At 50.9% G+C, this 27,781-nt stretch overlaps 1 pseudogene across 1 annotated transcript; it reads right to left on the reverse strand.

Annotated features, from left to right (window-relative positions):
* Positions 1 to 1,224: 1,224 nt before the first annotated feature.
* Positions 1,225 to 27,103, reverse strand: LOC144612135 (sialic acid-binding Ig-like lectin 13; annotated as a pseudogene). Its single transcript, XR_013549628.1, has 8 exons — positions 27,063 to 27,103; positions 24,342 to 24,713; positions 20,732 to 21,025; positions 19,838 to 20,119; positions 7,938 to 8,219; positions 4,966 to 5,070; positions 2,698 to 2,762; positions 1,225 to 1,281 (listed from the first exon to the last, which is right to left on the reverse strand). The product of XR_013549628.1 is annotated as a sialic acid-binding Ig-like lectin 13 (transcript).
* Positions 27,104 to 27,781: the final 678 nt, after the last annotated feature.

A 27,781-nucleotide genomic window follows, 5' to 3' on the forward strand; every position in this document is an offset into this window, starting at 1 on the left:
CACAAGACACAACAGGTCAGTTCTTCCCACAATAACAGTACAGGGGGAGAGGGGCAGTGAGTAACAGAACAGGGGGAGAGGGGGAGTGGGGGTAACAGTGCACAGGGGAGAGGGGGAGTGGGAGTGACAGTACACGGGGGAGAGGAGGAGGGAGCAGTAACGATGCTCTCTGACTCTGTGCCACTTTGCATATCATTCTGGCCCTAAATTCTTGACTTGCCCCTTTCCCCTCCCACACACAGTGAAACTGCTATAACCCGGCACGGATTTCTCGGTCACCCCGATGGGTCAGTATCTGGGTCACTGAGGCTCTGCGGTGTTGGCTGGCGTCCCGTGTGTGAACAGGGAGCGCTGCTGGATGGGGTACGGTCTGTGGGCCACTTGTGTAGCCCAGCTGGGGATTAAACTCTGAATAAGATGCAAATCAGACATCAACAAACTGCAGACTCTGGAAATCTGAAATAAAAACACTAAATGCTGCAACTCTCAGCGGATCAGGCAGCGTCTGTGGAGACGCAAGCAGTCATAGAACGTAAAACAGTGCCGCACAGGAACAGGCCCTTTGGCCCACAATGCCCGTGCTGAACATGATACCAAGTTAAACTAATCTCTACCTGAACAACTCGTATCCCTCCATATCCACGTAAAAAGCTTCTTAAATGTCACTACTGGTGTCTGCTTCCACCACCACCTTTTAGCTTAATTTAGTTTATAGATACAGCGCAGAAACAGGCCCTTCGGCCCACCGAGTTCACGCCGACCAGCGATCCCCACACACTAACACTATCATACACACGCTAGGGACACTTTTTACATTTACCAAGCAATTAACCTACAAACCTGTACGTCTTTGGAGTGTCGGAGTAAACCGGAGAGAACCTACACAGGTCACGGGGAGAACGTACAAACTCCGTACAGACAGCCCCCTTAGTTGTGATCGAAGCCGGGTCTCCGGCGCTGCATTCGCTGTAAGGCAGCGACTCTACCGCTGCGTCACCGTGCCCCCTGACAGCACGTTCTGGACACCCACTCTCTGTGTAAAGAAAACTTTCCCTGTTCGTCTCCTTAAGTCAATGGAAGGGAGGTTGGTTGGAGAAAGTGAGGGAAGAGAGAGAGAGAGAGAGAGAGACAGAGAGAGAGAGAGAGAGAGAGAGATGGGCAGAGAGAAACAACAGAAAAAGTGGGCGGAGGCAGGGTACACACTGAGAGGGGTTGAGCAGCGGCTCATTTGTATCTGAGGTTGAGGTCACTGTACAGATCCCGCTCGCCGAGACGCAGCTCCTGTGAGGAGAGAAACACCGGTTACAGGAACAGAATAAACAGCCCACGGTGTCGGGGACGGAGTTACAGAGACAGGGAGGGGTGGAGGGGCCGGAGGGGAGGGGGTTACAGAGACAGGGAGGGGTGTAGGGGCCGGAGGGGAGGGGGTTACAGAGACAGGGAGGGGTGTAGGGGCCGGAGGGGAGGGAGTTACAGAGACAGGGAGGGGTGTAGGGGACAGAGTTGGTTACACAGTCTGGGGGTGGATGGACTTTCACTGAGCTAAGGGGGGGGGGGGAGGTTTACAGGGGAGTGAATGTTGGGGTGTGGAGGCACAGGATAATGTTCTAGCCGCGGGGGAGTGGGGCAGGGACAGGGTTGGTGATGTTCAGTACGTGGAACGGGACGGAGCGGGGGAGTGGGGTACGAGGATGTTTCCACTAGTGGGGGAGTCTGGGACCAGAGGCCACAGCCTCATAATTAAAGGACGTTCCTTCAGGAACGAGATGAGGAGGAATTTCTTTTGTCAGAGGGTGGTGAATCTGTGGGAATAATTGCCTCAGACGGCTGTGGAGGCCAAGTCAGTGGACATATTAAATTATTTCTTGACTAGTGCAGGTGTCAGGGGTTACGGGGAGAAGGCAGGAGAATGGGGTTAGGAGTGAGACATAGATCAGCCATGACTGAACGGCAGAGTGGACTTGATGGGCCGAATGGACTAATTCTGCTCCCATCACTTATGAACACCGTGGGCCAGTCTCAGTGGGCAGAGTGGGATGTGACGTAAGGATTCAGTGTGGTGGTGGTGGGTGCGGGGGTCAGTATCCTGGGGCAGACGGTGACGGGGGGGTGGGGACGGTGATTTGGGAGGCGTGGGTTCGGTGGGCAGGAGTGGGGGAGGTGGTTGGTGCCCGACACTGGGAGGGGGGAGAGAATTTAGTTCAGTTTAGTTTATTGTCACGAGTACTGAGGTACGGTGAAAGGCTTTTGTTTCGTGCTAACCAGTCAGCGGAAAGACAATGCATGATGACAATCGAGCCATTTACTGTGTATAGACGCATGATAAGGGAATAATGTTTAGTGCAAGGTAAAGCCAGCAAGGATACTCCGAGGGTCACCAATGAGGTAGATAGTAGTTCAGGACTGCTCTCTGGTTGTGGTAGGATGGTTCAGTTGCCTGATAACAGCCGGGAAGAAACTGTCCCTGAATCAGGAGGAGTGCGTTTTCACACTTCTGTACCTCTTGCCCGATGGGAGAGGGGAGAAGAGGGAGTGGCCGGGGTGAGACTGGTCCTTGATTATGCTGCTGGCCTTGCCGAGGCAGCGTGAGGTGCAGATGGCCGCGGTCATGGAGTTAGTATCTGAGGGGCAGTGCTGGTGTGGAGGGACAACAAGGAGACAAACGTCGACCTGCCTCTTTGCCACAACAGTGCCAACCTGATAGGGCGACTCCACCGGCCCATCTTCAGCTCTCTGCTCCTTCGGCTGTGCCACGGAACTTTCTGGAAGACAAAATTTCATTCAGACCGCTCACTTTCCTCTTTGCCTGTCTCCGATCTCTCTTTCTTCTGGAATTCCTTCATTCATCCTTCTCTCTCCCTCTCACTCTTCCTCATTCTTTTCATCATTCTTTCCCCGTATCCATCTTCCTCATTCAACCTCTTTCACACCATCGCGCCTCAATCCCTCCCTCCCTCCCTCCCTCATCCCCTCCCTCCCTCCCACATTAATTCTCTGACACACACCTTCCATTTCCATATTTCTCCTCCTTTCCATGTCTCTTCCCATTGATCAGTGCGGGTGTCAGAGGTTACGGGGAGAAGGCAGGAAAATGGGGTTAGGAGGGATAGATCAGCCATGATTGAATGGCAGAGTAGACTTGATGGGCCAAATGGCCTATTTCTACTCCTATCACATGACCTTATTCACCTTTTCTCCCACTGTAATTATTCAGAGTGAGAAAATTCCTGATGAGTTTGGTTTGATGAGCAGTGGCTAGAGTTTGGGGAGGAGTTTGGGTTTAGTTTAGAGATACAGCGCAGAAACAGGCCCTTCGGCCCATCGGGTCCATTAACGACCAGCGATCCCCACACATTAACACTATCCTATACACACTAGTGACAAATTTTTACATTTACCAAACCAATTTACCTACAAACCTGCACGTCTTTGGAGTGTGGGAAGAAACCGAAGATCACGGAGCGAACCCATGCAGGTCACGGGGAGAACGTACAAACTCCGCACAGAGAGTACCTACAGTTGGGATTGAACCCGGGTCTCCGGCGCTGCATTCACTGTAAGGCAGCAACTCTACCGCTAAGCCACCGTGACCGCCGGTGCTTGGGGAGTGTGGGGGAGGGAATAGGGAAGGGTTCGGGTCTGTGGAGTGTGTGGGCAGAGGGAGAGAATGGGAAGTTGTGGGTGGTGGGAGGGAATGGGAAGGAGGTTGGGTCCATTGGGAGTGTGGGGAGCGGGAGAGAGTTTCAGTCCATGTGCAGTGTAGTGGGAGGGAATGGGGAGGAGATGGGTCCCTTGGGAGTGTGGATAGTGAGAGGGAATGGGGTGGCATTTTCAGTCCATGGGGAGTGGGGAGTGAATGGGGAGGGGTTTGTGTCCATGGGGAGTGTGGAGGGAGTGAATGGGGATGGGTTTGCGTTTGTGGGAAGTGTGGAGTGAATGGGGATGGGTTTGTTACCATGGGGAGTGTGGAGTGAATGGGGATGGGTTTGTTACCATGGGGAGTGTGGAGTGAATGGGGATGGGTTTGTTACCATGGGGAGTGTGGAGTGAATGGGGATGGGTTTGTTACCATGGGGAGTGTGGAGTGAATGGGGATGGGTTTATTACCATGGGGAGTGTGGAGTGAATGGGGATGGGTTTGTTACCATGGGGAGTGTGGAGTGAATGGGGATGGGTTTGTGCCCATGGGGCTTGTGGACAATGAGAGTGAATGGGATTGTGGGCAGCACTGAGATTGTTCCCAGATGATGTTGTTTATGCTGATGTGGATGAGGTATAAATATCAGCTCCAGGATACTTGGGCAATCTGTGCTGCCCCTCTTCCAAACACAGTGGTAGCAATGGGGAGGGGGGTTATGTGTAGGGTTGCCAACTGTCCTGTATTAGCAGGGACATCCCGTATTTTGGGCAAAATTGGTTTGTCCCGTACGGGACCGCCCTTGTCCCGTGTTAGGACCGGGGGGCGCTGTAGGCCCGGAAACTGTAGGCCCGGACGCTGTAGGCCCGGACGCTGTAGGCCCGGACGCTGTAGGCCCGGACACTGTATGCCTGGACAGTGTAGGCCCGGACACTGTATGCCTGGACAGTGTAGGCCCGGACAGTGTAGGCGCCTGGGCCGCTATAGGTCTGGACAGTGTAGGTCCGGACAGTGTAGGTCCGGAGGCCCAGGCGCCACCTAACGATGGTTCCATAGCAACCCGCCTTCCGTCACGGACGGCCGCTATTGATGGAGCGGGAGCACGTGGCCACTGGCTGGGTGAGGTCACGCGTGGCGCGGGGCGGTGACGTCACCTTGTCCCTTATTTGGGAGTGAGATAGTTGGCACCCCAAGTTGGAGAGGGCCCTGATTTCAGGCTGACGCAGTGGGTACCACCTCTCTCTCTCCCTCTCTCGCTCTCTCGCTCTCTCTCTCTCATGAGTAAATGCCAGTGAAGACATTCGGACATTTTCCAGATCGTCTCTGACCTCGTTTGCCGCGACATCGCGCTGCCCAGAAGATTGCGGCGGTGATGACGACGGCAAGAACAATCACGGCCACGACGTATTTCCCAGTCCTGTCACAGCCACATACTGAGGGGTGGAGAAAGGAGTCGGTGAAAGCCCAGCTCCGAGACACAGACACCACAACTTAACCCCAGACCAAGCAGCGAAAGAGATTCTCCAGCATGCAGCTCTCCATTGGATTACACTGGAATTACATAACAGGCCATTCGGCCCGTCTTGTCCTGCTGTCCCTACTTTCCTCATCTCTCAGAATGTCCCACCTCCCTCTAAATCTACTTCTACTGTGCCCTCAACCCGCACCGAGAGCAGTGAGTCCACCACTCACCTCTCCCTGAGCAAAGCCATGTCCCTCTGAGGTCCCAACGGCTGTTTACTGCTGATGGCCTCCAGTTCTGCTCTTCCTCACACTCTGCCCAAACAGGCCCTTCGGCACATCTCATCTAAGCAAGTCCCATTTGGTCCATTTATCTCTGAACCTTTCCTATCCATGTACCTGTCCAAATGTTGTTATTGAACAACTTCAACTACATCCTCTGGCAGTTCGTTCCCAGATACCAACCACCCTTTCTGTTAAAAAGTTGCCCCTCAGGTTCCTATTAATTTATTCCCTTCTACCTTCTGGTTCTTGATCACCCTATCTTAATTCTCCTCTCTAAGATCACCCACCCCTCAGTCTCCTGTGCTCCAGAGAAAATCTTCTCTGCACTCTTTCCAGCTTAATGACGTCTTTCCTGTAGCAAGGTGACTACAACTGAACAGGCAAAATGCAAATTGGAGGAGCAGCATCTCATAATTTCACTTGGGCAGCGTACAGCCCAGTGGTATGAATATTGATTTCTCTCACCTCAGGTAGCCCCGGCATTCCCTCTCTCTCTCTATCCCTCTCCCACCCAAGTCGCACAAGCTTCTCATTTTCACCCAACAAACAACTAACAATGGCCTAGAACATAGAAACATAAAAATAGATGCAGGAGGAGGCCATTCAGCCCTTCAAGCCAGCTCGCCATTCATTGTGATCATGTCTGATCATCCACAATCAGTAACCCGTGCCTGCCTTCTCCCCATATCCTTTGATTCCACTAGCCCCCAGAGCTCTATCTAACTCTCTCTTAAATCCATCCAGTGATTTGGCCTCCACTGCCCTCTGTGGCAGAGAATTCCACAAATTTACAACTCTCTGGGTAAAACTGTTCCTTCTCACCTCAGTTTTAAATGGCCTCCCCTTTATTCTAAGACAGTGGCCCCGGGTTCTGGACTCCCAAAACATTGGGAACATTTTTCCTGCATCTAGCTTGTGCAGTCATTTTATAATTTTATGTCTCTATAAGGTCCCCTCTCATCCTTCTAAACCAGTGAATACAAGCCTAGTCTTTTCAATCTATCCTCATATGACAGTCCCGCCATCCCAGGGATCAATCTCGTGAACCTACGCTGCACTGCCTCAATTACAAGGATGTCCTTCCTCAAATTAGGATACCAAAGCTGTACACAATACTCCAGGTCCGGTCTTACCAGGGCCCTGTACAACTGCAGAAGAACCTATACTGAAATTCTCTCGTTATGAAGGTCAACATGCCATTAGCTTTCTTCACTTCCTGCTGTTCCTTTATAGAAACATAGAAAATAGGTGCAGGAGGAGGCCATTTGGCCCTTCGAGCCAGCACCGCCATTCATTGTGATCATGGCAGATCATCCACAATCAGTAACCTGTGCCCAACTTATCCCCATTCGCCTTGATTCTGCTAGCCTCGAGTAGTCCGGCACTCCCTCCTCCTCCCTGTACGCTCGGTAAATGGCTTTCGCCACCAACAGCTCCATGGAGGGGAGTGGACGTGGGGGCCGAGTGGGTGGAGGGAAGGGTGGGGGTAGGAGGGGGGTGAGGGTGGGGGGAGGAGAGACTGGGGGAGGAGGGGGTGGGGAAGGAGAGAGTGGAGGAGGAAAGAGGGCGGGTGGTGGGGAAAGGGGGGGTGGGCGACAGTGAGAATGGGGCTGGAGGAGGAGAGAATGGGGGAAAGGGGGATTGTGGGGAAAGGTGGGTGGGGGAAAGTGAGAGTGGGGGTAGGGGAGGAGAGAGGTGGGGGGGAGGGGGAGGGTGGGAGGAGAGAGTGGGGGTGGGGGTGAGGGTGAGGGGGAGGGGGAGAGTGGGGCTGGGGAGGAGGGCAGAGTGGGGCTAGGGAGGAGGGCAGAGTGGGGCTGGGGAGGAGGGCAGAGTGGGGCTGGGGAGGAGGGCAGAGTGGGGGTAGGGGAGGAGAGAGTGGGAGGGAGGGGGAGGGTGGGAGGAGAGAGTGGGGGTGGGGGTGAGGGGGAGGGGGAGAGTAGGGCTGGGGAGGAGGGCAGAGTGGGGCTGGGGAGGAGGGCAGAGTGGGGCTGGGGAGGAGGGCAGAGTGGGGCTGGGGAGGAGGGCAGAGTGGGGGTGGGGGAGAGTGGGTGGGGAGGAGGGATGATTGGGATGGGGGCGACAGTGGGGTGCGGGCAGGGAAAGTGGGTGTGGGGGGAGGAGGGGGGCCGAGTGGAGGGGTGAATAGCGGTGAGGAGGGGGGAATAGGGTGGAGGCAGGGCTGGGGGGAATGGGGATGGGGGCAGGGGAGGGGAAAGTGGGGGTGGGGTAGAGGGGATGGAGTGGGTCTGTGAGAGGAGGAGGGGGGTTAAGGGGGATTGAGTGGGGGGGGGGGGTTGAGAGTGCTACACCAATACAGGAGAGGCTTTGGGTCCACGGCTCACTCAGTGACACCCTCTCCCTTTCCCTGTTCCCCCTCTGTGAGGAATGGGCCCAACGGGTCCACTTGGTCCAGTATTATTTAAGCCTCTTCATCTTACAATAGGGGAGAGAGTGTGGGAGAGAGGCAGATGTACAATAATGTCCCTGCAATACATGATATATTCCACTAACTGCTCATTGATGTTCAGAGAGACATGACCGTGTGTCTACTCACATTCTACGACGAGGGTCACAGTCCCCTCCCCTGTCCCGTGTTCATTCTCCGCCACACACTAATAGTCCCCAGCGTCCCGCGGTGTCACCCGAAGGATTTTCAACCACAGCTCGTTGCTGGAATGTGTTGTGCTCAGCGTGACACCGAGATGTCGCCAGGTCAGGTTGGACGCTGGGAAACTCTGGACGGAGCATAGGATCGCTGCAGAGTTTCCTTCCTTTACACTGACCCCGTAATTGTTCACGTTGCTGGGGGAAGTGATGGAGAGATTCTGCGGCGCGTCTAAAGGCGAACGGTTTAAACTTGAGTTAACACGGCAGAATTCCACATGCCAACCAGGAGAATATGGAGAGAAAAGATGAAGGACGAATGTAACCAGTCTGAAGAAGGGTCTTGACCTATATAGGGCCCTGGTGTGACCACATCTGGAGTATTGTGCGCAGTTTTGGTCTCCTAATTTGAGGAAGGACATTTCTTGCTATTGAGGGAGTGGAGCGTAGGTTCACCAGGGTAATCCCCGGGTTGGCGGGACTGTCATATGAGGAAAGATTGGAAAGACTGGGCTTGTATTCACTGGAATTTAGAAGGATGAGAAGGATTAGGCGAGTGGGCAAATGCATGGCAGATGCAATATAATGTGGATAAATGTGAGGTTATCCACTTTGGCGGCAAGAACAGGAAAGCAGAGTATTACCTGAATGGTGGCCAATTAGGAAAAGGGGAGATGCAACGTGACCTGGGTGTCATGGTGCACCAGTCATTGAAAGCAAGCATGCAGGTGCAGCAGGCAGTAAAGAAAGCGAATGGTATGTTAGCATTCATAGCAAGAGGATTTGAGTATAGGAGCAGGGAGGTTCTGCTGCAGTTGTACAGGGCCTTGGTGAGACCGCACCTGGAGTATTGTGTACAGTTTTGGTCTCCTAATCTGAGGAAAGACATTCTAGCCTTAGAGGGAGTACAGAGAAGGTTCACCAGATTGATCCCTGGGATGGCAGGACTTTCATATGAAGAAAGACTGGATAGACTAGGCTTATACTCGCTGGAATTTAGAAGACTGAGGGGGGATCTTATAGAAGCATATAAAATTCTTAAGGGGTTTGAGAGGCTAGATGCAGGAAGATTGTTCCCGATGTTGGGGAAGTCCAAAACAAGGGGTCACAGTTTAAGGATAAGGGGGAAGTCTTTTAGGACCGAGATGAGAAAACTTTTCTTCACACAGAGAGTGGTGAGTCTGTGGAATTCTCTGCCAAAGAAGGTAGTTGAGGCCAGTTCATTGGCTATATTTAAGAGGGAGCTAGATGTGGCCCTTGTGACTAAAGGGATCAGGGGGTATGGAGAGAAGGCAGGTACAGGTTACTGAGCTGGATGATCAGCCATGATCATATTGAATGGCAGTGCAGGCTCGGAGGGCCAAATGGCACCTATTTTCTATGTTTCTATGTATCATATGGAGACGTATAAAATTATAAAAGGACTGGACCAGCTAGATGCAGGAAAAATGTTCCCAATGTTGGGGGAGTCCAGAACCAGGGGCCACAAAGTCTAAGAACAAAGGGGTGGCCATTTAAAACTAAGGTGAGAAAAAACTTTCTTCACCCTGAAATTTGTGGAATTCTCTGCCACAGAAGGCAGTGGAGGCCAATTCACTGGATTAATTTAAAAGAGAGTTAAGGGCATGTCCCACTTAGGTAATTTTTTAGGCGACTGTCAAAGTCGTAGCAGGACGCCAACATTTTATTTTATCCGACGTCAATGACCACGACAATGCTGAGTCAGGTCGAGATTACACCGTCTTTGGAAACATCGCGAAATTCCCACGCTGTTAATGCTTCTCCGGCGTCCTAATTTTCGCTGAAATCACTGACAAGTCGGTAAGTATTTGAGAGTTTTCAACTATAATATCTTGTATGGGTTACTTAAAAACCAAGCTTCACGGTGACAAGACATAAACTGGATTGACTTCCAGTTTACTAATGGAGGTATTAAGAAATTTAATTTTAAAAGTGGTTACATGGATTTTTGTGAAAAGTGTGTGAGCATTCTTTGAAAATGTACGGGAGATGCATATCTGGTTTCTGGGTTGCATATCTGGGTTGGGAGCCTACTTTAAATGTGATCGCTGATGGCCATAAACATTGCGAAAATTCCCACGCTTACCTGACCGTGAAACTGTCGCCTCCAATCTACCTGTCAAATGTCCTGACAGTAAATAAATTGGTTAAACACAAGTATCTTATGGTATCTTGAAATGACTTTACTTGAAATGATTTTAATATTATGTGCTTCTAAATGCATCTAGGAGAAACTAGCAAACCTGGGGACAGCATGCGACAGCGCCCGCAATAAGCAACGGTACCTGGCGGCAAGCCAGCTGTGGCCGAGAAATTTCACTCTGGATGATTTCCCAGCGACGCGCTGAGATCCACTACGATTCTTGGAAGACTCCTCACGATCATGCACGCGACACCCTGGCGAACTGTCGGCGACAGCCTAGTCACTGGCAGTCGCCTTAAAATCGCCTAAGTGGGACAGGCCCTTACGATAGAGCTCTAGGGGCTAGTGGAATCAAGGCATATGGGGAGAAAGCAGGCACAGGTTACTGATTGTTGATGATCAGCCATGATCACAATGAATGGCGGTGCTGGCTCAAAGTGCCAAATGGCCTCCTCCTGCACCTATTTTCCATGTTTCTATGTTTCTAAAAGTCACCCATTCCTTCTCTCCACAGATGCTGCCTGGCCCACTGAGTTACTCCAGCACTATGTACCTGTCCACGTTCTCCAGAGATGCTGTCTGACCCGCTGAGTTACTCCAGCACTTTGTACCTGTCCATGTTCTCCACAGAGATGCTGCCTGACCCGCTGAGTTACTCCAGCACTTTGTACCTGTCTACATTCCCCAGAGAAGCTATCTGTCCCACTGAGTTACTCCAGCACTTTGTGTCTATAAACCTTGAACACTTTGAACCATCCTACCACAACCAGAGAGCTGTCCTGAACTACTATCCACCTCATTCGTGACCCTCGGACTATCCTTGATTGGACTTTGCTGGCTTTACCTTGCACTAAACGTTATTCCCTTATTATGTATCAATACACTGTAAATGGCTCGATTGAAATACAAATGTAACCAGTCTGACGAAGGGTCTCGACCCGAAACGTCACCCATTCCTTCTCTCCAAAGATGCTGCCCGATCCACTGAGTTACTCCGGCACTTTGTATCTGTCCAGGTTCTGTGGAGATGCTGCCTGACCCCCTGAGTTACTCCGGCACTTTGTACCTGTCCACGTTCTGCAGAGATGCTGCCTGACCCGCTGAGTTACTCCAGCATTTTGTGTCTATCTTCGGTTTAAACCAGCGTCTGCAGTTCCTTCCTACACATTTCGTCTGCTCCACTGTGAAATCTCCGCAAGGTATGTCTAGTTTGAGGAAGTTCTCCTCTTTCTGACGAGAGTTAGAGTCTTAGGGTGATAGTGTGGAAACAGGCCCTTTTGCCCACACCAGCCAACAGGCCCCATCTGCACTTGTCCCACCTGCCCGCATTGACCCATATCCCTCCAAACCTGTCCTATCCATGTACCTGTCCAACTGTTTCTTAAACGTTGGGATAGTCCCTGCCTCAACTACATCCTCTGGCAGCTTGTTCAATACACCAACTACCCTTTGTATGAAAAAGTCACCCCTCAGATTCCTATTCAATCTTTTCCCCTTCACCTTATATCTATGTCCTCTGGTCCACGATTCCCCTACTCTCGGCAAGAGACTCTGTGCATCTACCCGATCTATTCCCCTCGTGATCTTATATGCTTCTATAAGATCCCCCCTCATCCTCCTGCGCTCCAAGGAATAGAGACCCAGCCAACTCAACCGCTCCCTATAGCTCACACCTTCTAGTCCTGGCAACATCCTCGTAAATATTCTCTGAACCCTTTCAAGCTTGACAATATCTTTCCTACAACATGGTGCCCAGAACTTTACACAATATTCTAAATGCGATCTCACCAACGTCTTATACAACTGCAACATGATCTGCCAACTTCTCTACTCGATACTCTGACTGATGGAGGCCAATGTTACAAAAGCCTTTGTGACCACCTTATCTACCTGCAACTCAACCTTCAAGGAACCATGCACCTGCACTCCTGGATCCCTCTGCTCCACAACGCTCCCCAGAGGCCTAACATTCACTGTGTAAATCCTGCTCTTGTTAGACGTCCCAAAATGCAACACCTCACATTTCTCTGTATTAAACTCTTGCCCAGAGTAGGGGAATCGAGGACCAGAGGACGTTTCGGGTCGAGGCCCTTCTTTAGACTGGTGAGGGAGAAGGTAAACGAGAGATAAAGACGATGGTGTAGAGAGATAAAGAACAATGAATGTCAGATCGGAGAGCAGGAGGCATCACAGAGAGGGAGCAGGATGTGGCAGAACTGCAATCTTGTGAAAGATTGCAGCAGGATCTTGATCGATTGGCCAGATGGGCTGAGTACAAAGTGCTGCAGTAACTCAACGGGTCAGTCAGCGTCTCTGGAGAACGTGGACAGGTACAAAGTGCTGGAGTAACTCAGCGGGTTAGTCAGCGTCTCTGGAGAATGTGGACTGGTACAAAGTGCTGGAGTAACTCAGCGGATCAGTCAGCATCTCTGGAGAACGTGGACAGGTACAAAGTGCTGGAGTAACTCAGCGGGTCAGTCAGCGTCTCTGGAGAACGTGGACAGGTACAAAGTGCTGGAGTAACTCAGCGGGTCAGTCAGCGTCTCTGGAGAACGTGGACAGGTACAAAGTGCTGGAGTAACTCAGCGGGTCAGTCAGCGTCTCTGGAGAACGTGGACAGGTACAAAGTGCTGGAGTATCTCAGCGGGTCAGTCAGCGTCTCTGGAGAACGTGGACAGGTACAAAGTGCTGGAGTAACCCAGCGGGTCAGTCAGGGTCTCCGGAGAAAAGGAATAGGTGGCGTTTCGGGTCGAGACCCTTCTTCAAACTGAGAGCCGGGGACTGGGAAACGAGAGATATAGACGGCACAAATGAATGAAAGATATGCGAAAGCAACGTTGATCAGGTAAAATGTGGAGCGCACAATGGTCCATTGTTGGCTCTGGGGTAGGTGATAACGAGCTATACAGGCAATGATAATCATGAGGACGACAGTAAATAAAAGACGTCCCTCACCTGAAACGTCACCTTCCCTTGTCTTTCAGGATTGAAAGCCTGAGCTACAGGGAGAGGTTGGGGCATAGAAACATAGAAAATAGGTGCAGGAGGCCATTTGGCCCTTCGAGCCAGCACCGCCATTCATTGTGATCACATCTGATCATCCACAATCAGTAACCTGTGCCTGCCTTCTCCCCATATCCCTTGATTCCACTAGCCCCTAGAGCTCTATCCAACTCTCTCTTAAATCCATCCAGTGATTTGGCCTCCACTGCCCTCTGTGGCAGAGAATTCCACAAATTCACAACTCTCTGGGTGAAAAAGTTTCTTCTCACCTCACTTTTAAATGACCTCCCTTTTATTCTTAGACTGTGTGTGTGGCCCCTGGTTCTGGACCCCAACATTGGGAACATTTTTCTTGCATCTAGCTTGTCCAGTCCTTTCATAATTTTATACGTCTCTATAAGATCCCCTCTCATCCTTCTAAACTCCAGTGAATACAAGCCCAGTCTTTCTGGGCAGGCTGGGATTCTATTCCTTGGAGTGCAGGAGGATGAGGGGTGATCTTACAGAGCTGTACAAAATCATGGAGGGAATTGATCGGGTAGACGTACAGAGATTCTTGCCCAGATTAGGGGAATCGAGGACCAGAGGACAGAGACTGAAGGTGAAAAGATTTAATGGAACCTGATGGGTTACTTTTTTCCACACAGAGGTTGGTGGGTGTATGGAACGAGCTGCCGGAGGAGGTGGTTGAGTCTGGGACTATCCCAACGTTTAAGGAACATTTGGACAGGTACATGGATAGGACAGGTTTGGAGGGATATGGGCCAAACGCGGGCAGATGGGACTAGTGTAGATGGGGCATGTTGGCCGGTTGACTCCATCTACACCTCACGCTGCCTTGGCAAGGCCAGCTGCATAATCAAGGACCAGTCTCACCCCCGGTCACTCCCTCTTCTCCCCTCTCCCATCAGGCAAGAGGTACAGAAGTTTGAAAACGCACACCTCCAGATTCAGGGACAGTTTCTTTCCCAGCTGTTAACAGGCAACTGAATGATCCTACCACAACCAGAGAGCAGTCCTGAACTACTATTTTACTATCTTTGATCGGACTTTACTGGCTTTTTCTTGCACTCAACGTTATTCCCTTATCTTGTATGCGTACACTGTGGACGGCACTATTGTAATCGTGTAGACACAAAAAGCTGGAGTAACTTAGCGGGACAGGCAGCATCTCTGGAGAGAAGGAATGGTGACATTTTGGGTCGAGACCCTTCTTCAGACAATAGGGAGAGGTTGAACAGGCTCGGATTCTATTCCCTGGAGCGCAGGAGGATGAAGGGCGATCTTATAGAGGTGTACAAAATCATGAAAGGAATAGATCGGGTAGACGCACAGAGCCTCTTGCCCAGAGTAGGTGAATCAAGGACCGGAGGACATAGGTTTAAGATGAGAGCGGAAGAGAAGATTTAATAGGAACCTGAAGGGTAACTTTTTTCACGCAGAGGGTGGTGGGTGTACGGAATGAGCTGCCGGAGGAGGTAGTTGAGGCTGGGACTACCGCAACATTTCAGAACCATTTGGACAGGTAACATGGGGCTGCACGGTGGTGCAGCGGTAGAGTTGCTGCCTTACAGTGCTTGTAGCGCCGGAGACCCAGGTTCGATCCTGACCACGGGTGCGGTCTGTACGTTCTCCCCGTAACCTACGTGGGTTTTCTCTGAGATCTTCAGTTTCCTCTCACACTCCAAAGATGTACACGTTTGTAGGTTAATTGGCTTGGTAAATGTAAAAATTATCCCTAGCGTGTGTGGGATGGTGTTAGTGTGCGGGGATCGCTGGTTGGCGCGGGCTCGGTGGGTGGAAGGGCCTGTTTCCGCGATGTGTATCTATAAACTAAGAATGTGTGTGTGTGAGAGAGAGGGAGAGTGAGTGTGTATGTGAGTGAGCGTGTATGTGTGTGAGTGAGTGTGTGTGAGAGTGTGTGTGTGAGAGTGTGTGTCAGAGTGTGTGTGAGAGTGTAGGTGTGTGAGAGTGTAGGTGTGTGAGTGAGTGTGTGTGAGCGAGTGTGTGTGAGTGAGTGTGTGTGAGTGAGAGAGTGTGTGTGTGAGAGAGAGGGTGTGTGTTTGAGTGAGTGTGAGAGGGAGAGTGAGTGTGTGTGTGTGAGAGAGAGTGAGTGAGACAGTGTGTGTGAGAGAGAGGGAGAGGGAGTGAGTGTGTGAGAGTGTGTGGGAATGAGTGTGTGTGTGCGAGAGGGGGAGAGGGGGAGAGCGAGTGAGTGTGAGAGTGTGTGTGTGTCTATGTGAGAGAGGGGGAGAGAGTGAGTGTGAGAGTGTGTGAGTGAGAGTGAGTGTGTATGTGACAGAGAGAGTGAGTGTGTGTGAGAGAAAGGGAGAGTGTGTGTGAGAGAGTGTGTGTGAGAGGGTGAGTGAGAGGGTGAGTGTGTGTGTGTGAGAGAGGAGAGTGTGGGTGTGTGTGTGTGTGAGAGAGAGAGAGGGGGAGAGAGTGTGTGTGTGTGTGTGTGTGTGTGAGTGAGAAACATAGAAAATAGGTGCAGGAGTAGGCCATTCGGCCCTTCGAGCCTGTACGCACCGCCATTCAATATGATCATGGCTGATCATCCAACTCAGTAGCCTGTACCTGCCTTCTCTCCATACCCCCTGATCCCTTTAGCCACAAGGGCCATCTAAATCCCTCTTAAATATAGCTAATGAACTGGCCTCAACTACCTTCTGTGGCAGAGAATTCCACAGATTCACCACTCTCTGTGTGAAAAAAACCGTTCACATCTCGGTCCTAAAAGACTTCCCCCTTATCCTTGATGGCGGCGCGCACGGACGCAGCGGCTCACAGCTCTCCCTTTCGGTGCGTTTTATGTGTGTTATCTGTGTTATGTCTGTTAGTCAAGTTTAGTCATGCAAACCAGGAAAATCAGGCAAATCCTACCTACAACCGAAAGGACCTTCTGATCATCGGATTCCAGTGCAATCGGGACCTTGTGCGCGAATTTCCACACCCGCGAAATATACCGGAAGAGATAGCCAGGACACCGGGCGCTCCGTGGATAGTTGTCGGCGCGAACAGGCGTCGCAGGCGGAGGAGAAACAGGAAGCAAAAGCGAGGATGCCGGTCCGGTATACTTGCCAAGCTAAAGAGACAGCCACACAAACCACCGCTACCCAGCATGTTCCTCACCAACGCCAGATCCATCATCAACAAAATGGACGAACTAAAACTACAGGTATCAGCAAACAAACTCGTGGAGGACTGTTGCATTCTCTTAGTAACAGAGACATGGCTTCATCCACTTATCCCAGACGGAGCCATTGAGCTAGCCGGGCGTACAGCGTTTCGTTGGGACAGAAACATCGACTCCGGTAAGAGCAAGGGGGGGGGGGGTTATGCATTTATGTGCACAACAGCTGGTGCACTAACATCCAAATCATAGATAACCACTGTTCTCCTGATCTGGAGTCCCTAACAGTTAAATGCAGGCCTTTTTACCTTCCTCGCGAATTTACAGGGGTTATAGTAACAGCAGTCTACATCCCACCGAATGCTAACGCTAGCACAGCTTTAGGCTACCTGCTCGGTGCAATAAACTCACAACAGAGCACATATCCAGAAGCAGCCCACATCATAGCCGGGGACTTCAACCATGCAGACCTAAAGTCAGTTCTCCCGAAACTTGAACAACACATAAGATGTGCTACCAGGGGGAAAAACACACTAGACAAGGTTTACTCAAATATTAAGAAGGGTTTCAGGTCAGCACCACTACCACACCTGGGGCAGTCAGATCACCTGTCCATATTCCTAACTCCAGCATACACCCCACTCAGGAGGAAAGCTCCAGTCACCATAAAGACTGTCAAGACATGGCCTGAAGGAGCTTCCTCGCAGCTGCAGGATTGCTTCGAAAGGACCAACTGGGATATTTTTGAGGATCAGGACTTGGAGGAGTACACATCAACTGTACTTGGCTACATCCAAAACTGTGTTGACAATGTCACCGTCGACAAACGCATCCGGTTGTACCCCAATCAAAAACCCTGGATGACAAAGGATGTCAGGTCTCTCCTCAAGGACCGTAACACCGCCTTCAGGTCTAGTGACAGAGCTCTATACAGTGCTGCTAGAACCAACCTGAAGAGAGGCATCAAGGATGCCAAAGCGTCCTACAAGAGGAAGATTGAGGACCACTTTTCCAACAATGACCCACGGCGGGTATGGCAAGGCATCCAGCACATCACCAACTACAAGACCAGCAACCGCACGACTGCCGACGGCTCGCTGGCTGAGGAACTTAACTGTTTCTTTGCTCGTTTCGAGGTGAAAGCTACAGTGGCAGACATTACACCCTCTCCAGCACCTGACAGCAACACCTTCACTGTGCAGGAGTATGATGTTAAGCGCGTGCTCAGAGCAGTGAATCCCAGGAAAGCTGCAGGCCCCGATGGTGTGACGGGCAGAGTGCTGAGGGAACGTGCAGACCAATTATCTGAGGTCTTCACAAAAATCTTCAACCTGTCCCTTTTAAAATCCACCATCCCTCCCTGCCTGAAGTCCGCCATAATCATCCCACTGCCGAAAAAGTCTGTCATCAGCGGTCTTAACGACTACCGTCCGGTAGCACTCACACCGGTCATCACAAAGTGCTTCGAGAGACTGGTCCTGCAGCACATCAAAGCCAGCCTCCCACCCACCTTCGACCCACACCAGTTTGCCTACAGAGCAAATAGGTCTACAGGGGATGCCATCGACACTGCTCTTCACACTGCACTGACCCACCTTGAACACCAGGGGAGCTATGTGAGGATGCTCTTCCTCGACTTCAGCTCTGCCTTTAACACGGTCATCCCGAGCAGACTGGTCACCAAACTTTCCGACCTTGGATTTTCCCAAACCATCTGCCAATGGATCAAGGACTTCCTGACCAACCGCCCCCAGACAGTCAAAATAGGCCCTCACCTCTCCTCCACCATTACACTGAGCACCGGCTCACCACAGGGCTGTGTGTTGAGCCCCATCCTCTACTCCCTCTACACTCACGACTGCGCCCCTACCCATCCCACCAACACCATCATCAAGTTCGCGGATGACACGACTGTGGTTGGACTCATCTCAGAAGGAGATGAGACAGCCTATAAGGATGAAATCCAAAGGCTGGCAGCATGGTGTTCAGTGAACAATCTGGTCCTGAACTCCTCCAAAACAAAGGAACTTATAATTGACTTTAGAAAAACCAGTGGAGATTACGACCCACTCTACATCAATGGGGTCTGTGTGGAAAGGGTACCAGCTTTCAGGTTCCTGGGTACGCACATCGCAGAGGATCTCACCTGGTCTACCAACACCATCACCACAGTAAAGAAGGCACAGCAGAGACTCCACTTCCTGAGGATCCTCAGGAAAACCAACCTGCAGGAGAAGCTCATGTTGTCCTTCTATCGCTGCTCCATCGAGAGTGTGCTGGCATACTGTATAACCACATGGTATGCCAGCTGCTCAGAAAAGGACAGGAAGGCCCTTCAGAGGGTCATCACGACGGCCCAGAAAATCATCGGCTGCTCACTGCCCTCCCTGGAGCACCTGTTCAGCCTACGCTGCCTCAGTAGAGCAGGCAAAATAATAAAAGATCCATCCCACCCCGGCCACCGTCTGTTTGTTCATCTGCCCTCTGGTCGACGTTTCAGGTCGATCAAATCCCGAACAAACAGACTTAAGAACAGTTTTTACCCCAGGGCCATACGAGAACTGAACACTACCTTTGCACTAGGCAACACCGTTAAAAAATCTTGTACTTAATATAATTGTATTTAATTGTATTTATGTATTTATTGTTTTTGCATTTATTGCATATATGTTTGTACGCACCGTCAGGATTGGCTATTTTTTAATTTCGTTGTACTCGTTGCAATGACAATAAATGAATATTATTATTATTAAGCTGTGATCCCTGGTTCTGAACTTCCCCAACATCGGGAACAATCTTCCCGCATCTAGCCTCTCCAACCCCTTAAGAATTTTATATGTTTCAATAAGATCCCCCCTCAGTCTTCTAAATTCCAGCGAGTATAAGCCTAGTCTATCCAGTCTTTCTTCATATGAAAGTCCTGCCATTCCAGGGATGAATCTGGTGAACCTTCTCTGTACTCCCTCCAAGGCTAGAATGTCTTTCCTCAGATTAGGAGACCAAAACTGTACACAATACTCCAGGTGCAGTCTCACTAAGGCCCTGTACAACTGCAGCAGTACCTCCCTGCTCCTATACTCAAATCCTCTTGCTATGAATGCCAACATACCATTCGCTTTCTTCACTGCCTGCTGCACCTGCATGCTTGCTTTCAATGACTGATGCACCATGACACCCAGGTCACGTTGCATCTCCCCTTTTCCTAATTGGTCACCATTCAGGTAATACTCTGCTTAGAGTTTAGAGAGAGGGAGAGTGTGTGTGTGTGTGTGTGTGAGAGAGTGAGTGTGTGTGTGTGTGTGTGCGTGTGTGAGAGAGTGAGTGTGTGTGTGTGTGTGAGAGTGAGTGTGTGTGTGTGTGTGAGAGAGGGAGAGTGTGTGTGTGTGTGCGTGTGTGAGAGAGGGAGAGTGTGTGTGTGTGCGTGTGTGAGAGAGGGAGAGTGTGTGTGCGTGTGCGTGTGCGTGTGTGTGTGTGTGTGGAACTCCATCATCTGTGATGGCCCAATAATCCATCTGTCGTTATAGAGTTGTGTCAGTGTGTGTGTATTCACATTCTACAGTGAGGGTCACATCCCTCTCTCTTGTCCCGTGTTCATTCTGTGCCACACACTGATAGACCCCAGCGTCCCGCAGTGCCAGCTGAGGGAACTCCATCCACAGTTCGTTGCTGGAACGTGTTGTGTTCAGCGTGGCACCGAGATGTCGCCACGTCAGGTTAGATGCTGGTAAACTCTGGACGGAGCAGAGGATCGCTGCAGAGTTTCCTTCCTTCACACTGACCCAGGAACTGTTCATGTTATTGGGGGAAGTGATGGAGAGATTATGGGGGGCATCTGCAAAAAGATAAAATTTAGCAACCAGTTTTGCGGCACTTTCAATGATCCTTGGATTATGAAAGACTTCAGACTTGAGATACAGCGCGGAAACGGGCTCTTCGGCCCACCATGTCCACGCTGACCATCGCTCACCCGTTCACACACTAGTTCTTTGTTTAGTTTCGAGATACAGCGCGGAAACAGGCCCTTCAGCCCACTGAGTCCGCGCCGACCAGCGATCCCCGCATATCCTACACAATATCCTATCCACTATCCTACACAAACTAGGGACAATTTTTACATTTACCAAGCCAATTAACCTACAAACCTTCACATCTTTCGAGTGTGGGAGGAAACCGAAGATCTCGGAGAAAACCCAAGCAGGTCGCAGGTCGCAGGTAGAACGTACAAACTCCGTACAGACAGCACCCGCAGTCGGGATCGAACCTGGGTCCCTGACGCTGCATTTGCTGTAAGTAGCAGCAACTCTACTGCTGTGCCACCGTGCCACCCACAAATTACTTGATGGGCCGTATGGTCTAATTCTGCTCCTATCATCTATGACCTTATGTACCAGCACTGCGAATAGATGATTGCTGTTCCTGCACAATAAACGATCTCCATACTTACATTGCACAGTCAGTGTGAGTTTCTGCTCGGATGAGACAGTTGGGTAACTGACTTTGCAGGTGAGGTCTTGCCCGTGATGTTTGGGCGCTGGGGTCAGGGACAGAACAGAAGTATATGTCAGCGTGTCATCCCGCTGAGTTTTGCTGTGTGAGGCTGACGATGGTATATCAGCAGGGGTGACCCAGGTTAAGTTGGGTGTCGTTCCATTACACGGGATGTTGAAGGAGCAGGTCACGTTCACAGGCTGACCTGCCACCATTTTAGCAGGGAATATCGTGGGTTTATCTGTGAAAACTAACACAGAGAAACGGATACTTTTAGGTAAATATCATTAGATGCATCGGTTCACATCGAAATCCCAGTCTTGGGTTGCCAACTGTCCCATATTAGCCGGGACATCCCGTATTTTGGGCTAAATTGGCTTTTCCCATACAAGACTGCCCTTGTCCCGTATTAGGCTCGAGGAACAGTGTAGGCCCGGACAGTGTAGGCCCAGACAGTGCAGGCCCGGACAGTGCAGGCCCGGACAGTGCAGGCCCGGAGAGTGCAGGCCTGGACAGTGCAGGCCCGGACAGTGTAGGCCCGGAGGCCCAGGCACCCTCTAATGGAGGTTGCGTAGCAACCCGCCTCCCGCCCCGGGCGGCCGCCATTGGTTGAGCGTGAGCACATGGCCGCTGGCTGAGTGAGGTCACGTGCGGCGCGGGGCGGTGACGTCTCCTTGTCTCGTATTTGGGAGTGCTATAGTTGGCACCCCTATCCCAGTCCCACAAGTAAATGGACATTCACAAGGATGATCCATGAACAGGGAGGAACAATGGTCAGGGGAAGTTGAAAAGGCCAGGGATCAGTAATGTCATGATGGCCTGTGATCAGGTAGATGGGGGCAGGATTCTCCACTGAGGGCTGTAAGGAGACCAAACATAGACTGGCCAATCATTTCGCTGAACACCTTCCCTCAGTCCGCCTGAACCTACCTGATCTCCCGGTTGTTAAACACTATTTCCCCTTCTCATACTGACCTTTCTGTCCTGGGCCTCCTCCATTGTCAGAGTGAGGCCAAACGCAAATTGGAGGAACAGCACCTCATATTTCACTTGGGCAGCTCACAGCCCAGTGGTATGAACATTGACCTCTCTGACTTCAAGTAACCCTTGTATTCTCTCTCACTCCATCCCTCCCCCTTCCCAGTTCTTCGACGAGCCTATCTCCGACTACATTTTATCTCTGCTTGCTCTGTTTTTACCTTCTCCCCGCTAACAATGATCTGTTGTACATTTTCCTCAATCTCCATCCTTTGTCCTGTTTTCACCTCAGACTTCCTTATCTATGTATCTCCCTCACCCCTGACTTCAGTTTGAAGGGTCTCGATCCGAAACGTCACCCATTCCTTCTATCCAGTGATGCTGCCTGTCCCGCTGAGTTACTCCAGCATTTTGTATTGATCTTTAAACCAGCATCTGCAGTTCCTTCCAACAATAAACAGCTAACAATGGCCTGTTCCCTTTATCACCGTTATTTATTTGCGCATCTTTCATCCATTTGTTCTATATCTCTCTACTTCACTGTCTATACCTCTCGTTTCCTTCTCTCCACTCTCAATCTGAAGGGTCTCGACCCAAAATGTCACCTATTCCTTTTCTCCAGAGATACTGCCTGACCCGCTGACTTACTCCAGCAGTTTGTACCTGTCCACATTCTCCAGAGATGCTGCCTGACCAGCTTAGTTACTCCAACACCTTGTACCTGTCCACATTCACCAGAGATGCTGCCTGACCCACTGAGTTACTCCACCTTTTTGTGTCTACCTTAGGATAAGACAGTCACTGATAAATCCAATGGCTAATAACGTTCCTAAGAGAAACGTGGGGAAATAAGGTCCTTGCTACTGTAGGGAATGCATATGGACAGGAAGGGTTCAGAGGGTGGGGGCCAAATATGGGCATTGGGACTAGCCGAGAATGCCAACATGGTTGGTATGGAGTAGATGGGCAGAAGGGCCTGTTTCCATGCTGTATATAACTTCGTCAAGGGTGGAGATGAGTTTACAAAGAAGCTAGAAAAACCTGCAAAGGCCAGAGGAATGCACATTTAGTATTAGTACTGGTTTTTATTGTTATGTGTACTAAGATACAGTGAAAAGCTATGTTTTGTGCTACGCAAGCAGATTAAACCATTCATGAGGAAAACAAGATGTGCAGAAGAGAAAATAAAGAGGGCACCGAATATAATGCCACAGCAACAGAGAAAGTGCAGATGAAAAAAGTGCAAGGGCTGCAATGAAGTAGATTGGAAGGTAGGTCTTTTGTCCCTGGCTTATAAGAGGTGCAACCAAGTGTGTGATAACAGCAGGGAAGGAGCTTTTTCTGAATCTGGTGTGATGTGCTTTCAGCTTTTGTATCTGATGCCCGATGGGAGTAGGGAGAAGAGAGAATGACCGGGTTGTGAGTGGTACTTGTTTATATTGGCTGCTTTACCGAGGCAACGAGAAGTGTAGATAAAATCACTGTTAGCAATGTACACCGATCAGCCAAAACATTATGACCACTGACAGGTGAAGTGAATAACATTGATTATCTTGTTACAATGGCATCTGTCAAGGGGTGGGATATATTAGGCAGCAAGTGAACAGTCAGTTCTTGAAGTTGACGTGTTGGATGCAGGAGAAATGGGCAGGAGTAAAGACCCGAGTGACTTTGACAAGGGCCAAATTGTTATGGCCGGACGACTGGGTCAGAGCATCTGCGAAACAGCCAGGCTTGTGGGGTGCTCCCGGTCAGTAGTGGTGAGTACCGACCTACAGTGGTCCGAGGAGGGACAAACCACAAACCGGCAACAGGGTGTTGGGCGCCCAAAGCTCATCGATGCGCGAGGGCAGTGATGGCATCCTGATGCACTGTGGGAAGACGACAAGCCGGTGAAGGGAGTGTGATGCTCTGGGCAATGTTCTGCTGGGAAACCCTGGGTCCAGCCATTCATGGTGGACGTCATTTTGACACGTGTCACCTACCTACACATCATTGCAGACCAGGTACACCGCTTCATGGCAATGGTATTCCCTGATGGCAGTGGCATCTTTCAGCAGGATAATGCGCCCAGCAAAACTGCACACATTGTTCGGGAATGGTTTGAGGAACATGATGAAGTGTTCACGGTGTTGCCCTGGCCTCCAAATTCTCCAGATCTCAATCCGATTGAGCATCTGTGGGATGTGCCGGATCGACAAGTCCGATCCACGGCGGCTCCACCTCGCATCTTACAGGATTTGAAGGATCTGCTGCTAATGTTTTGGTGCCAGATACCACAGGACTCCTTCAGGGGGCTTGTAGACTCCATGCCTCGGCAGGTCGGCGCTGTTTTGGCGGCACACGGAGGACCAACAGCATATTAGGCAGGTGGTCATAATGTTTTGGCTCATCAGTGTATATGGGCAATGCAAACCTAATAATAGCGCAAAAACTGGAGGTATCGTAATGGTCAGAAATGAGCCGAGGCTCCTGATGCTGCGGTGTGTGTGTGTGTGTGTGTGTGTGAACAGGGAACGTGTACAGTTCATGTTATTCCCCACTCACTGCTGAGCATCTGATGTTGAGTGATTATACAGAGCACTTACCAATAACATTGAGCCGTGTTACAGGGAGGTAGTTGACACGCCATCCGTCAGTGAATTCAACTCTGAAAAAGTAGGGACCATTGTCATCCTGTGTGATGTTGTCTATAACCAGGGAACAGTCCTTGTCTCTCAGATCTCCAGACAGCCGGGTCCGATGGCGAAACTTTGATGATTCTAGACTGGGATTCCTGGAGTGGAAGGCTACAGAAGCGTCATCGCTCTGCCGCTCACTGTTATACCAGATTCCCGTCCGATCTTTATTCCATTGAGTCGGCGGGTAAGTGTAGTGACACGGAATCCGTGCACACAAACCATTCTGCGCTGTCACATGTCCTGGATTGTCCGCAGGCCACAGCTGTCCCGACACCTCGGCTGAGGAGAGAAGGAACAATCTTTAGTACCGTGCAGGAGGGAACTGCAGATCCTGGTTTAAACTGAAGATAGACACAAAGTGCTGGAGTACCTCAGTGGGACAGGCAGCCTCTCTGGAGAGAAGGAACGGGTGACGTTTTGGGTCAATAGACAATAGACAATAGGTGCAGGAGTAGGCCATTCAGCCCTTCGAGCCAGCACCGCCATTCAATGCGATCATGGCTGATCACTCTCAATCAGTACCCCGTTCCTGCCTTCTCCCCATACCCCCTCACTCCACTATCCTTAAGAGCTCTATCCAGCTCTCTCTTGAAAGCATCCAACGAACTGGCCTCCACTGCCTTCTGAGGCAGAGAATTCCACACCTTCACCACTCTCTGACTGAAAAAGTTCTTCCTCATCTCTGTTCTAAATGGCCTACCCCTTATTCTTAAACTGTGGCCCCTTGTTCTGGACTCCCCCAACATTGGGAACATGTTTCCTGCCTCTAATGTGTCCAATCCCCTAATTATCTTATATGTTTCAATAAGATCCCCCCTCATCCTTCTAAATTCCAGTGTATACAAGCCCAATCGCTCCAGCCTTTCAACATACGACAGTCCCGCCATTCCGGGAATTAACCTAGTGAACCTACGCTGCACGCCCTCCATAGCAAGAATATCCTTCCTCAAATTTGGAGACCAAAACTGCACAAAGTACTCCAGGTGCGGTCTCACCAGGGCCCGGTACAACTGTAGAAGGACCTCTTTGCTCCTATACTCAACTCCTCTTGTTACGAAGGCCAACATTCCATTGGCTTTCTTCACTGCCTGCTGTACCTGCATGCTTCCTTTCATTGACTGATGCACTGGGACACCCAGATCTCGTTGAACTCCCCCTCCTCCTAACTTAACACCATTCAGATAATAATCTGCCTTTCTATTCTTACTTCCAAAGTGAATAACCTCACACTTATCTACATTAAACTGCATCTGCCATGTATCCGCCCACTCACACAACCTGTCTAAGTCACCCTGCAGCCTTATTGCATCTTCCTCACAATTCACACTACCCCCCATCTTAGTATCATCTGCAAGGGTCGAGACCCTTCTTCAGACTGGAGTCAGAGGAAAGGGAAATGGGATACATAGACGGTGATGTGGAGAGATATAGAACAAATAAATGAATTTTTTGCAAAAAAGGAACGATGATAAAGGAAATAGACCATTATTAGCTGTTTATAGACACAAAATGTTGGAGCAACTCAGCGGGGCAGGCAGCATCTCTGGAGAAAAGGAATGGGGGACGTTTCAGGTTGTGACCTTTCAGATTGTTAGCTGTTTGCTCGGTGAGAAAGAGAAGCTGGTGCACATCTTGCGCTCCCTCACCACCCCTCCATTTAGTGTGGCTCTCCCTCCTCACCGCCCCTCCCACATTGTATCACTCTCTCCTCACCACCCCTCCCACCGCGCCACGCTCCCTCCTCACTGCCCCTCCCACAGCACGGAGCTCCCTCCTCACCGTCCCTCCCACAGCACGGAGCTCCCTCCTCACCACCCCTCCCACAGCACGGCGCTCCCTCCTCACCGCCCCTCCCACAGCCCGGCACTCCCTCCTCACCACCCCTCCCACAGCACGGCACTCCCTCCTCACTGCCCCTCCCACAGCACGGCACTCCCTCCTCACCACCCCTCCCACAGCACGGCACTCCCTCCTCACCACCCCTCCCACAGCACGGCACTCCCTCCTCACCACCCCTCCCACAGCACGGCACTCCCTCCTCACCACCCCTCCCACAGCACGGCACTCCCTCCTCACCACCCCTCCCACAGCACGGCACTCCCTCCTCACCACCCCTCCCACAGCACGGAGCTCCCTCCTCACTACCCCCACCCACAGTGATGAAGAATGGGTGACATTTCGGGTCGAAACCCTTCTACAGTCTGAAGAAAGGTCTCGACCCGAAACATCACCCATTCCTTCTCTCCAGAGATGCTGCCTGTCCCACTGAGTTACTCCAGCATTCTGTGTCTACCTTCGATTTAAACCAGCATCTGCAGTTCTTTCCTACTGAATATTCATACCACTGGGTTGTAAGCTGCCCAAGCGAAATATGAAATGCTGTTCCTCCAATTTGCGCTGGGCCTCACTCTGACAGTGGAGGAGGCCAGGACAAAGGACAGTGTGGGAATAGGAGGGGGAGTTAAAGTGTTTGGCAACCGGGAGATCGGGTTGGTCCAGGCGGACTGAGCGAAGGTGTTCAGCGAAACGATCGTAGCGGTCCCAGCTCCGAACCTTGCGGAACTCCGCTAGTCACCGACCAGTAAAAGCCCCCTCGCCAGAAAACACCTGAGTTGCTGCTGATGGTACCTTGGAGAAGGGTCAGGAGGAAGAACGATCTCCCGATCATCGTCCGATCCCAGAGATCCCGTCAGTGTCCCGATCTCCTGGTCTGGAAGAGAAAGTAATTGCAGTAAAACTCCAGCGACCAATCTATCTATCTATCTATATACTAAAACTCGTTTATTTGTTTGTTTGTTCCTGAACTACAGCCAAAACGGTACACGATAGCGCAACAATTTTAGGCCCACCTTACTCACCGTTGTTCCTTTTTGTGCAAATAGAAGAAGTTTCAGTGAAATCGGTGCTATATTTTAAAATTTATTCACATTTTAAACTTTAAATCTATATCCGAGGGAGGGAGGGGGGAGGAGGGAGGATAAGGGGGGTTGAGGGGGATGGAGGTTGAGGGGGAGGAGAAGGGGGAAGAGGAAGAGGGAGGGGGGTGGAGGGAGTGGGAGGGGAGGGGAGGGTAGGAGGGGGCCAGGGGTGGAGGAAGGAGGGAGGGAGGGAGCGGTGTGGAGGGGAGGGTGGGGGGAAAGAGAGGGTGCTGCACCAATACAGGAGAGGTTTGGGCCCAACTGGTCCACTTGCTCTAGTGTATTATTAAAACTCTCATCTTGTTTGTTTGTCCGTACGTACCCGAAATACAGCCAAAATGGTACACGATAGCGCAACAATTTTAGGCCCAACTTACTCACCATTGGCCTGCGGTTCAAATGGTTGCTATATTTTAAAAGTTATCCACC

The sequence above is a fragment of the Rhinoraja longicauda genome, chromosome 43 (assembly GCF_053455715.1).
Source record: "Rhinoraja longicauda isolate Sanriku21f chromosome 43, sRhiLon1.1, whole genome shotgun sequence".
In the NCBI taxonomy this organism is placed as follows: domain Eukaryota; kingdom Metazoa; phylum Chordata; class Chondrichthyes; order Rajiformes; family Arhynchobatidae; genus Rhinoraja; species Rhinoraja longicauda.